The following is a 10752-nucleotide window of genomic DNA, read 5'->3' on the forward strand; positions in this document are numbered from 1 at the left end:
AGCCCCCGCCGGCCGATGAAAGACCCCGCGAACGGGCCGATTCAAGCCTCACGATTCGGGGCGGACGAAGCTGCTGTTGCTGGAGTTCAGAGTCGGTCACCAACCAGATCAGCTCCCAATGTTACCATCCACAGGGCCCACGGCCGTAGCCTCGCGTGTGCGAGCATGCGCGCGCGTGGCCGCCAAGAAATTGCGTCCCCCGCATGTTTTGACAGCGATTTCCGTGCCTGTTTGGTTGTACTCATGTATGGTACAATCTGTATCCCAATACACATGGCATTAATAAACCAAAACCAATATTTTCTTGTGTAATTTTGAATCATGTTGTTGCACTTTGTTAAGATTGATGGGCCTGTTCCACTTGGCGATTTTTTTCAGCGACTGTCTTAGTCGTAGCAGGTCACCGAAAAATCGGAGACTGGACTAATGGGCGTGTCCCACTTAGGCGATTTTTTTAGACGACTACGACATTGAAATTCACCAAAGTCAGCACCAGCGGCAACCTACACCAACTGTCGACAACCCTATGACATCCTGGCGACTGCCTACATAAAACTGGCGACAAACTATGACAGCACCTACGTCAAGCTACTCTCATTTGGCGTCAAACCCAAGGTCACCACCGTCGCCAAAAAATGTTCGACATGTTGAAACATTTTCGGAGACCAGAAAGACGCTACAATTCTTTGGGCGACTGAGGAGACGACTCGCGACCGTTCAGGCGATACCCCGGCGACCACCAGTGACGATGTGGCGACTGCATGGTCTCCTGTAGTCGCCTAAGTGGGACAGGGACTCACAAGATTCAGCACTAGAATTTTCAAACCATTGAAAGCATCGGACAAAGTGACAGTGAAGGGGAGTACTGTAAAGATTTAGAGATACAGTGCAGAAAGAGGCCCTTCGGCCCATCGAGTCTTCGCCGGCCAACGATCACCCCGTACACTGGCACTACGCTACACACGAGGGGCATATTTACAGTGTTACCGAAGTTAATTACGCTACAAACCTGCACGTTTTGGGAGTGTGGGAGGAAACCGGAGCACCCGGAGGAAACTTACAGGGAGAACGTGCAAACTGTGTCCATGGTCTCTGGCGCTGTAAGGCAGCAGATCTAACGCTGAGCTGTACGGTTAAGGAATGTCACTGAACCCACGTTCCTACATGTGACAAATAAACTTGACTTGACTTGACAATCCCATGGACCATTGACTGAATCAAAGCAACAAAGACAGCAGGTGGAAGAGAACAGCGCCACCTTCAGGTTCCCCGCTGGACGACTTATAACCATATCACCATATAACAATTACAGCACGGAAAACAGGCCATCTCGGCCCTACAAGTCCGTGCCGAACAACTTTTTTCCCTTAGTCCCACCTGCCTGCACTCATACCATAACCCTCCATTCCCTTCTCATCCATATGCCTATCCAATTTATTTTTAAATGATACCAACGAACCTGCCTCCACCACTTCCACTGGAAGCTCATTCCACACCGCTACCACTCACTGAGTAAAGAAGTTCCACCTCATGTTACCCCTAAACTTCAGTCCCTTAATTCTCATGTCATGTCCTCTTGTTTCATGTCCTCTCAGTATGGAAAAAGCTTTTCCACGTCAACTCTGTCTATCCCTCTCATCATTTTAAAAACCTCTATCAAGTCCCCCCTTAACCTTCTGCGCTCCAAAGAATAAAGCCCTAACTTGTTCAACCTTTCTCTGTAACTTAGTTGCTGAAACCCAGGCAACATTCTAGTAAATCTCCTCTGTACTCTCTCTATTTTGTTGACATCCTTCCTATAATTAGGCGACCAAAACTGTACACCATACTCCAGAATTGGCCTCACCAATGCCTTGTACAATTTTAACATTACATCCCAACTTCTATACTCAATGCTCTGAGTTATAAAGGCCAGCACACCAAAAGCTTTCTTTACCACCCTATCTACATGAGATTCCACTTTCAGGGAACTGTGCACAGTTATTCCCAGATCCCTCTGTTCACCTACATTCTTCAATTCCCTACCATTGACTTGACTTGGAAATATTGCCATTCCTTCATTGCCACAGGGTCTATGTCTTAGAACGCTCCAAGAACACTGAAACGGTTCACAAAACCTTTTCTCCTCCTGACACACACAGTTATGCCCCTGTCCCACTTAGGAAACCTGAACGGAAACCTCTGGAGACTTTGCGCCCCACCCAAGGTTTCCGGAGGTTTTTGCCAGTCTCCCTACCGGCTTCCACTACCTGCAACCTCCGGCAACCACCTGCAACCTCCGGGAACCGCACGGAAACCTTGGGTGGGGCGCAAAGTCTCCAGAGGTTTCCGTTCAGGCTTCCTAAGTGGGACAGGGGCATAAGGAATCTCCATGACACTCCCACAGCCACCATTCCAATAAAAAGCGGAATGCTTCAGTTTAGATTAGTTTAGAGATATTGCGTGGAAACAGACCCTTCGGCCCTCTGAATCCGTGCCGACCAAAGACCCCTGTACACGAACACTATCCTACACACTGTGGATAATTTATAATGTTTACCAAAGCCAAAATTAGCCTTTGGAGTGACACAGCGCCAGAGATTCTACCTGACCTCCAGCGCTGTCTGTACGGAGTTTACACGTTCTCCCTGTGACCACGTGGGCTTCCTCCGGGTGCTCCAGTTTTCTTGCCAAATCCCCAAAACGTGCGGGTTTGTAGGCTAATCGTCCCTCTGTAAATTGCCCGTAGTGTAGGTAGGGAGTGGATGAGAAAGTGGAACTAGTGTGTGGATGGGTGGTCGATGGTCAGCATGGACTCGCTGGGCCGAAGGGCCTGTTTCCATACTGTGCCTCTAAACTGTCTGTAAACAAAAACTAAATATCTGAAGATCTCTCTGACTTCGATATACTGAGCTTCCACAGGTCCCTGGTGGAGAATTCCAGAGTATCACCATTCTCAGTGCTGGTTCTAACACTCTAGTCCCTAGCAGCAGTCTGTAAGATCCCAGTCAATATTCTACAATGGCCCATCTCACTGATGTCCCTTCACTGCCAGGTGTTGGCCTCTGTGACTGGGCCTCTGCTGACCCCTGCTGTTCATTCCATGCATTACCCAGCCCGACACAGAACCCAGGAAATGTTCAACTCCACTCTCACTCCCTTTAGTCAAGTCAAGTCAAGTTTATTTGTCACATACACATACGAGATGTGCAGTGAAATGAAAGTGGCAATGCTCGCGGACATTTGTGCAAAAGACAAACAACAAAACAACCAAACAAATTATAAACACAATCATAACACACATATTCTTTTAAATAATAAATAATGGAAGGAAAAACGTTCTGTAGAGTTAGTCCCTGGTGAGATAGGCGTTTACAGCCCGAATTGCCTCTGGGAAGAAACTCCTTCTCAACCTCTCCGTTCTCACCGCATGGCAATGGAGGCGTTTGCCTGACCATAGCAGCTGGAACAGACCGTTGCAGGGGTGGAAGAGGTCTCTCATGATTTTATTTGCTCTGGAGTTGCACCTCCTGTTGTATAGTTCCTGCAGGGGGTGAGTGAAGTTCCCATAGTGCGTTCGGCCGAACGCACTACTCTCTGCAGAGCCTTCTTGTCCTTGGCAGAGCAATTCCCAAATAAGATGGTAATGTTCCCGGACAAAATGCTTTCCACCGCCGCTGCGTAGAAGCACTGGAGGATCCTCGGAGACACTCTGAATTTCCTCAATTGCCTGAGGTGGTAAAGGCGCTGCCTTGCCTTACTCACGAGTGCTGAGGCGTGTGAGGCCTGCCCACTCCGTTTTTAGCCCCTTTAGCCCCTGCTGCTCATGTTCTGCAGCACTCACACACTCATTCTGCCACATGGATACACTATTTACACTCTGTCTATTGTAGTCCTTGTAATAACAGTGGCCTTACACCAAGATCAGGATATATATAGACTTTATTGGTTACTAATCAATCCAACTTCTCTCTTAAGAGTTTAAGAAGGAACTGCAGATGCTGGAAAATCGAAGGTAGACAAAAATGCTGGAGAACTCTCTTAAGAGTTCCACATTAAACTAAAGGAATGCAGCAGACCAAAGATCCTATAGTGGAGCAAGATAGACCACTCCTGCTAAATGCAATGGGCTGACGTGTAGTACGCAACGGAACAGAACGTGGGCCTTTTTTTCATCCATTTCAGTAACCCGACCCGACCCGACCCGACTCGCAGTGCAATCAACGTTGCAGGGGAACAGTTTGTGTTAATAAATTATAATTCTGAAAATGAGGAGAAGATTTTTACCAAAGAATCTGGACTGGCCCAACATTGGTAACAAATGTGGCTGGATGACAAAAAACCTGAGCATGCCGACCACACACATGGGAGCATCTGTGAATGTGAGGCCAGCGCAGTGGGGTGGTGCAACGGTTGGCGTGACCCTAGTCATTCCTGATGTACACTCGTATGAAGAAAAAGGAACTGAGGGCCTGTTCTGTGAATGGAAGCGATGAGTTGAATCATTTCTTCTTCCCGCCTTCTGCTGCCCTTGTCCAGTTTTTCTCTCTCAACCACAGCCCAGCGGCTATGTATCACTCTGGCACTTTATGACACGCAGCATGTACGGCATTAGGCCATTCGGCCCATCAAGTCTACTCCACCATTCAATCACGGCTGGTCTATCTCTCCCTCCAAACCCCATTCTCCTGCCTTCTCCCCATAAACCCTGACACCGGTACTAATCAAGAATCATAAGATCATGTGATTCTCACCTCCCTGACCCACAGACCACAATCAGGGGCGGAAAACCCGGGGGGTGGGTCAGAGGGGACACGTCCCCCCCCCATGTTTTGAGAGGTGGGGAACATCCCGCCCAAGTTTGTGTGATCCGGATTTTAAAATCTCCGCTTTCCGCGAGGCAGTGGGGGTGGGACTGATGATAGAGTGCGGTGATTGGAGGAGGGAGACGTGGCATAGACCTGCGCCTCATCCGCAGGCAGGACCGATCCCGGCCGGGTCTCCGGCGCTGTCCCGAGTGCCCCCCCCCCCCCCCCCCACGGGTGGCTAGAGAGGTTGGCAGTCAGACGCGAGTGGTGCCCCCAGGCCCACAGCCAGCGCAGAGAAACAGCGCTAAACCCAGCTCAACTCTGCCTGTCCCGCCAGGTGAGCCTACAGCCCTCCCTGGGCTTGCGGGAAATATGGCCAGCGCGGAGAAGCAACGCTGGTGTCCCATCAGTCCAGACAGGGCTGTAGTTAACCCGGTGAGACAGGCAGAGTTGAGCTGCATTTAGCGCTGGATTGAGCCTCCGAAGCCTCGCGCATGCGTGTGTGAGTGAGCGCAAGCGCGCGTGGCCGCCAAAGAATTGTGTCCCCCGTCCCCTCCATGTTTGATAGCGAGTTCCGCACTTGGACCACAATCCTGACTTGCTGCCTCGCAGCACTGCAGATCTTGGTTCGATCCTGACTACGGGTGCTGTCTGTACGGAGTTTGTACGTTCTCCCTGTGACCTGCGTGGGTTGGCTCCAGGATCTCAAGTTTTCTCCCACCCTCCAAAGACGTACAGGTTTGTAGACTAATTGACATGGTATAATTGTAAATTGTCCCTAGTGTGTGTCGGATAGTGTTAACGTGCGGGGATCGCTGGTCGGCGCGGACTCGGTGGGCCATGCAATATATCTAAACTAATTGGTCCCCGCAAGGATGCCTGGTAAATGGCAACAACTCCTGTTTAGATTTTTACTATCCAGCAAAATCCATTAGAAATCCATAAAAAGTCAAAGAGGGTGAAACTGAGGGGATCTTATTGAAACATATAAGGTTATTAAGGGCTTGGACATGCTAGTGGCAGGAAACATGTTCCCGATGTTGGGGGAGTCCAGAACCAGGGAGCCACAGTTTAAGAATAAGGGGTAAGCCATGTAGAATGGAGACGAGGAAACACTTTTTCTCACAGAGAGTGGTGAGTCTGTGGAATTCTCTGCCTCAGAGGGCGGTGGAGGCAGGTTCTCTGGATGCTTTCAAGAGAGAGCTAGATAGGGCTTTTCAAGATAGCGGAGTCAGGGGATATGGAGAGAAGGCAGGAACGGGGTACTGATTGGGAATGATCAGCCATGATCACATTGAATGGCGGCGCTGGCTCGAAGGGCCGAATGGCCTACTCCTGCACCTATTGTCTATTGTCTGTAGTGAATCGTTCTGTGTAATGTTTTACAGGTTAGAGGCGAGTTAGAGAGGTGAAGAAACGAGGAAATTAACATGCTGGTTTGGAACGAAGGAAACGAGAGGGGATCCATCGAGAGTTACCCAGCGGGAGGGGGGGGGGGGTCAAGAACGAAGGGGGCCCCGGCAGGGAGGGGGCTGGCAGAAGACAAGACAGTTTGGTGAACTTTGGTGAACTTTGTCAGCACCAGACATGTGGTGTACTGCCTCGGTGAGGTCTGTTGTGTGGTTTTACTGGGTTGGATGCAAAGCAAAGCAAAGCATTTCACTGTACCTCGGCACATGGGACAATGAAGTATCATTGTGTTATTGAACCATTGAAAGTGCTGGAGTAACTCAGCGGGTCAGGCAGCATCCCTGAAGAACATGGATGGCCGATAGTTCGGGTCGGGATCCTTCTCCACGTTTAGAAAGGATCCCGACCCGAAATGTCACCTATTCCTTTTCTCCAGGGATGCTGCCTGACCCGCTGAGTTACACAAGCACTTTCACCACCTAATTCACAACCTTTTTTTGCTCGTGGACATTTTTCATCATGTTGAATGAAACGCCCCGACCTACTTGATGCCACACCTACCTACGACCTCGTGACGACCATGCTGCGAGTACGAGTCAAGGGCAAACTCGGCAGAGGTCGTGAATTAGGTCTTGAAAGTGGGACAGCCCCTTTGGAGAGGTGAAGCTCTGGGGAGGTTGACCTGCATTGAGGACTATGCCAACAGGGGGAGCTCTCATCCACTCCGCGAGTCACAAAGACATGTTGGGCTATGAGTTTTTAAGAGGGAACTGCAGATGCTGGAGAATCGAAGGTTACACAAAAAAGCTGGAGAAACTCAGCGGGTGCAGCAGCATCTATGGAGCGAAGGAAATAGGCGACGTTTCGGGCCGAAACCCTTCTTCAGACTGGGTATTTCCTTCAGGGTTTCGGGTCTGAAGGGTTTCGGTCCGAAACGTTGCCTATTTCCTTCGCTCCATAGATGCTGCTGCACCCGCTGAGTTTCTCCAGCTTTTTTGTGTAACCTTGGGCTATGAGTTTATTGTGATCATATGCACCGAGATACTGTGAAAAAGTATGTTGTCCAGGCAAATCTAGTCATACTCTAGTGAATACATTCAAGTACAAGAGATAGTGCAAAGATACAAATACCAGAGTGTCACAGCTTCATTGAAAAAGTTTAAGGTCCATAACGTTGATCAATGACCTTCCCTGGACTGTGTGTCTTTGAAGGTACAGGTTCACCACCGATATCTGGCCTTGCCTCGACGCAGCAGTTTGACTGCCTGACCACGGGAGAAGAAGCAAGGAAGAGATAAGGCTATCTTACCTTCCATCACAGTGAGGAGGTGCCTTGAGGAGAATCACTGTGATGGATGTTTGTGTTAAATTGTGTTAGTTGTGTGTTATGTTGCTTTCTTACTGTTATGACTGCATGGTAACTAAATTTCGTTCAAACTTGTTTTGAATGACAAATAAATAAATTCTAATTCTAAATCTAATTTTCTGGCAAATGGTTCTCCTGCACCTGTCTACCACATCTACCTGTCCACATGTACCTGGCCACATCTACATGTGAACAGGTAAATGTGGACAGGTACATGTGGACAGGTAGATGTGGACAGGTACATGTGGACAGGTAGATGTGGACAGGTACATGTGGACAGGTACATGTGGACAGGTAGATGTGGACAGGTACATGTGGACAGGTACATGTGGACAGGGGACAGGTACATGTGGACAGGTGGACAGGTACATGTGGACAGGTAGATGTGGACAGGTACATGTGGACAGGTACATGTGGACAGGTAGATGTGGACAGGTACATGTGGACAGGTACATGTGGACAGGTACATGTGGACAGGTACATGTGGACAGGTACATGTGGACAGGTACATGTGGACAGGTACATGTGGACAGGTAGATGTGGACAGGTACATGTGGACAGGTAGATGTGGACAGGTAGATGTGGACAGGTACATGTGGACAGGTACATGTGGACAGGTAGATGTGGACAGGTAGATGTGGACAGGTACATGTGGACAGGTACATGTGGACAGGTAGGTACATGTGGACAGGTACATGTGGACAGGTACATGTGGACAGGTAGATGTGGACAGGTACATGTGGACAGGTACATAGTGTACAGGCTGATTACTCAGGAAACTGCTAACTGAGGGAACACAGCTGTTCCTGAGTCTGGGTGGTGCAGGTGTACCTTCTGCCAGATGGGAGCAGGGAAAAGAAGGAATGATCGGGGTGGGACAAGCCTTTGATAATAAGTAGCGACTTGTATTGGAGATGAGAATTTGGACTGTGGGAAGAGTTGGCTTCAGATGGATGAGAGAGTGTAGGTTTGCAATGTGCGTGCATTGGGTGAAAGGTGTAACGAGGACTCTGTGAGTGGTTTAGCCAGTGTGTGAGTGACCCTATGCTGGCTGTGACTAACAGGGCTATCTTGGAGCCAATCGCCAGTGGAGCAGGGGGTGAGAGAGCAGAGGGGCTAAGTCACACCCACAGCAACCTGAACAAACATCCCGGCCAACTCCTGCCCTCTCATGAGCAGAGCAGCGGCTAGTGGCAGTCAGGACAGTCATCTCTAGCAGAGGCAGAGAGGGAGAGGGGAGACGGGAGGCTTCACAAGGAGGAAAGGAAGGAACAGTGGCTACAGACATGCAGCGACAGAGACACAGCACAGAAGTGAAGTAGACACAGAGAGTTGAAAAAGTGAAGTGTGATAGAGAGAGAGAGGGGGAAAGAGGGAGAAAGAGAGGAGGAGAGAGAGAGAGGGAGTGGGGAGGGAAGGAGAGAGAGGGGAGGAGAGGGAGAGAGAGGGGAGAGAGGGAGAGAGGGGAGAGAGAGGGAGGAGAGAGAAGAGGGAGGGAGAGATAGAGAGGGAGAAAGAGAGAGGGAGAGAGAGGGAGGGAGAGGGAGGGAGAGAGAGAGAGGGAGAGGAGAGAGGGAGAGAGAGAGAGAGAGAGAGAGAGAGAGAGAGAGAGAGAGAGAGAGGAAGAGAGAGAGAGAGAGAGAGGGAGAGAGAGAGAGAGAGAGAGAAGAGAGAGAGAGAGGGAGAGAGAGGGACAGAGAGAGAGAGAGAGAGAGAGAGAGGAGAGGAGAGAGAGAGGAGAGAGAGAGAGAGAGAGAGAGAGAGAGAGAGAAGAGAGAGAGAGAGAGAGAGAGAGAGAGAGAGAGAGAGAGAGAGAGAGGAGAGAGAGAGAGAGAGAGAGAGAGAGAGGGAGAGTGAGAGAGAGAGAGAGAGAGAGAGGAGAGAGAGAGAGAGAGAGAGAGAGAGAGAGAGAGAGAGAGAGAGAGAGAGAGAGAGAGAGAGAGAGAGGTGGAGAGCGAGGTTAGTGTTTGTAACTGGGAGCGGGGCAGGGGATTTGGGGTGGGAGGTGGGGGGTCGGCTGTGAGTACAGGAGGCTGGGTGGTGGTGAAGCTCAGTGCAGTGAGTGCCGTGCCTTGCTGGGCATCCAGCTGCATTGGGGTTACCCCAGCCACTGGCTTCTCCCCTTCCAATCCTGCATGCCACACTGACTCTGTGGACCTCCGTGAGATACCCCTACTGGACTACACCTAGTGATGGGAGAGACAAGGTAGGTGGTCTTTGTGGATGTCTTGTGTTGTGTGTGTGTGTATTTTGGGGGTTGGATATAACCCAAAGGCAGTCAGATCAACTCTGGGGTAGACACAAAGTGCTGGAATAACTCAGCGGGTCAGGCAGCATCTCTGGAGAAATAAAGATGGGTGTTGTTTTGTAGTCGGGACCCCTTCTTCAGACTCAAAACGTCACCTATTCCCCATTTCTCCAGAGATGCTGTCTGACTCGCTGAGTTACTCCAGCACTTTGTGTCTATCTTTGCTATAAACCAGCATCTGCAGTTCTTTTTTTCAATAACTTGGCTGCAACTGAGGCAATAGACAATAGACAATAGACAATAGGTGCAGGAGTAGGCCATTCGGCCCTTCGAGCCTGCACCGTAATTGAATGTGATCATGGCTGATCATCCCCAATCAGTACCCCGTTCCTGCCTTCTCCCCATATCCCCTGACTCCGCTATCTTTAAGAGCCCTATCTTGCTCTCTCTTGAAAGCATCCAAAGAACCTGCCTCCACCGCCCTCTGAGGCAGAGAATTCCACTAAATGAGGTAGAATTAGGTAGAATGAGTGGGAATTAGGTGGAAATGTTTAGTTAATATGTGAAAGGTACTGACTTTATAAATGTCCAAATGTACGGTTTTGCTGATGATCCCATTTTACAATTCTGTGTCCTTGTTACGCAGGGGCTGGTTTAAAAGTTTAGTTTAGTTTAGAGATACAGCACGGAAACAGGCCCTTCGGCCCACCGAGTCCGTACTGACCAGCGACCCCTGCACACAAACACACACTAGGAACAGCATCCCCTTTCCCCATCAGAACTGCCCCCTCTATCGACTCTTTTATCTATACTCCCAAGCCTTTCCTGACGTCCTCTGAGCGAGGGCTACATGTATATATGTGTATGTAGTCTGTTTTGTTGTGCTGTTCTTATAACAAATGTAAAGCACTTTGGCCAACGAGAGTTGTTTTTTAAATGTG

This window comes from Leucoraja erinacea, chromosome 39, assembly GCF_028641065.1.
Source record: "Leucoraja erinacea ecotype New England chromosome 39, Leri_hhj_1, whole genome shotgun sequence".
Taxonomy (NCBI): domain Eukaryota; kingdom Metazoa; phylum Chordata; class Chondrichthyes; order Rajiformes; family Rajidae; genus Leucoraja; species Leucoraja erinaceus.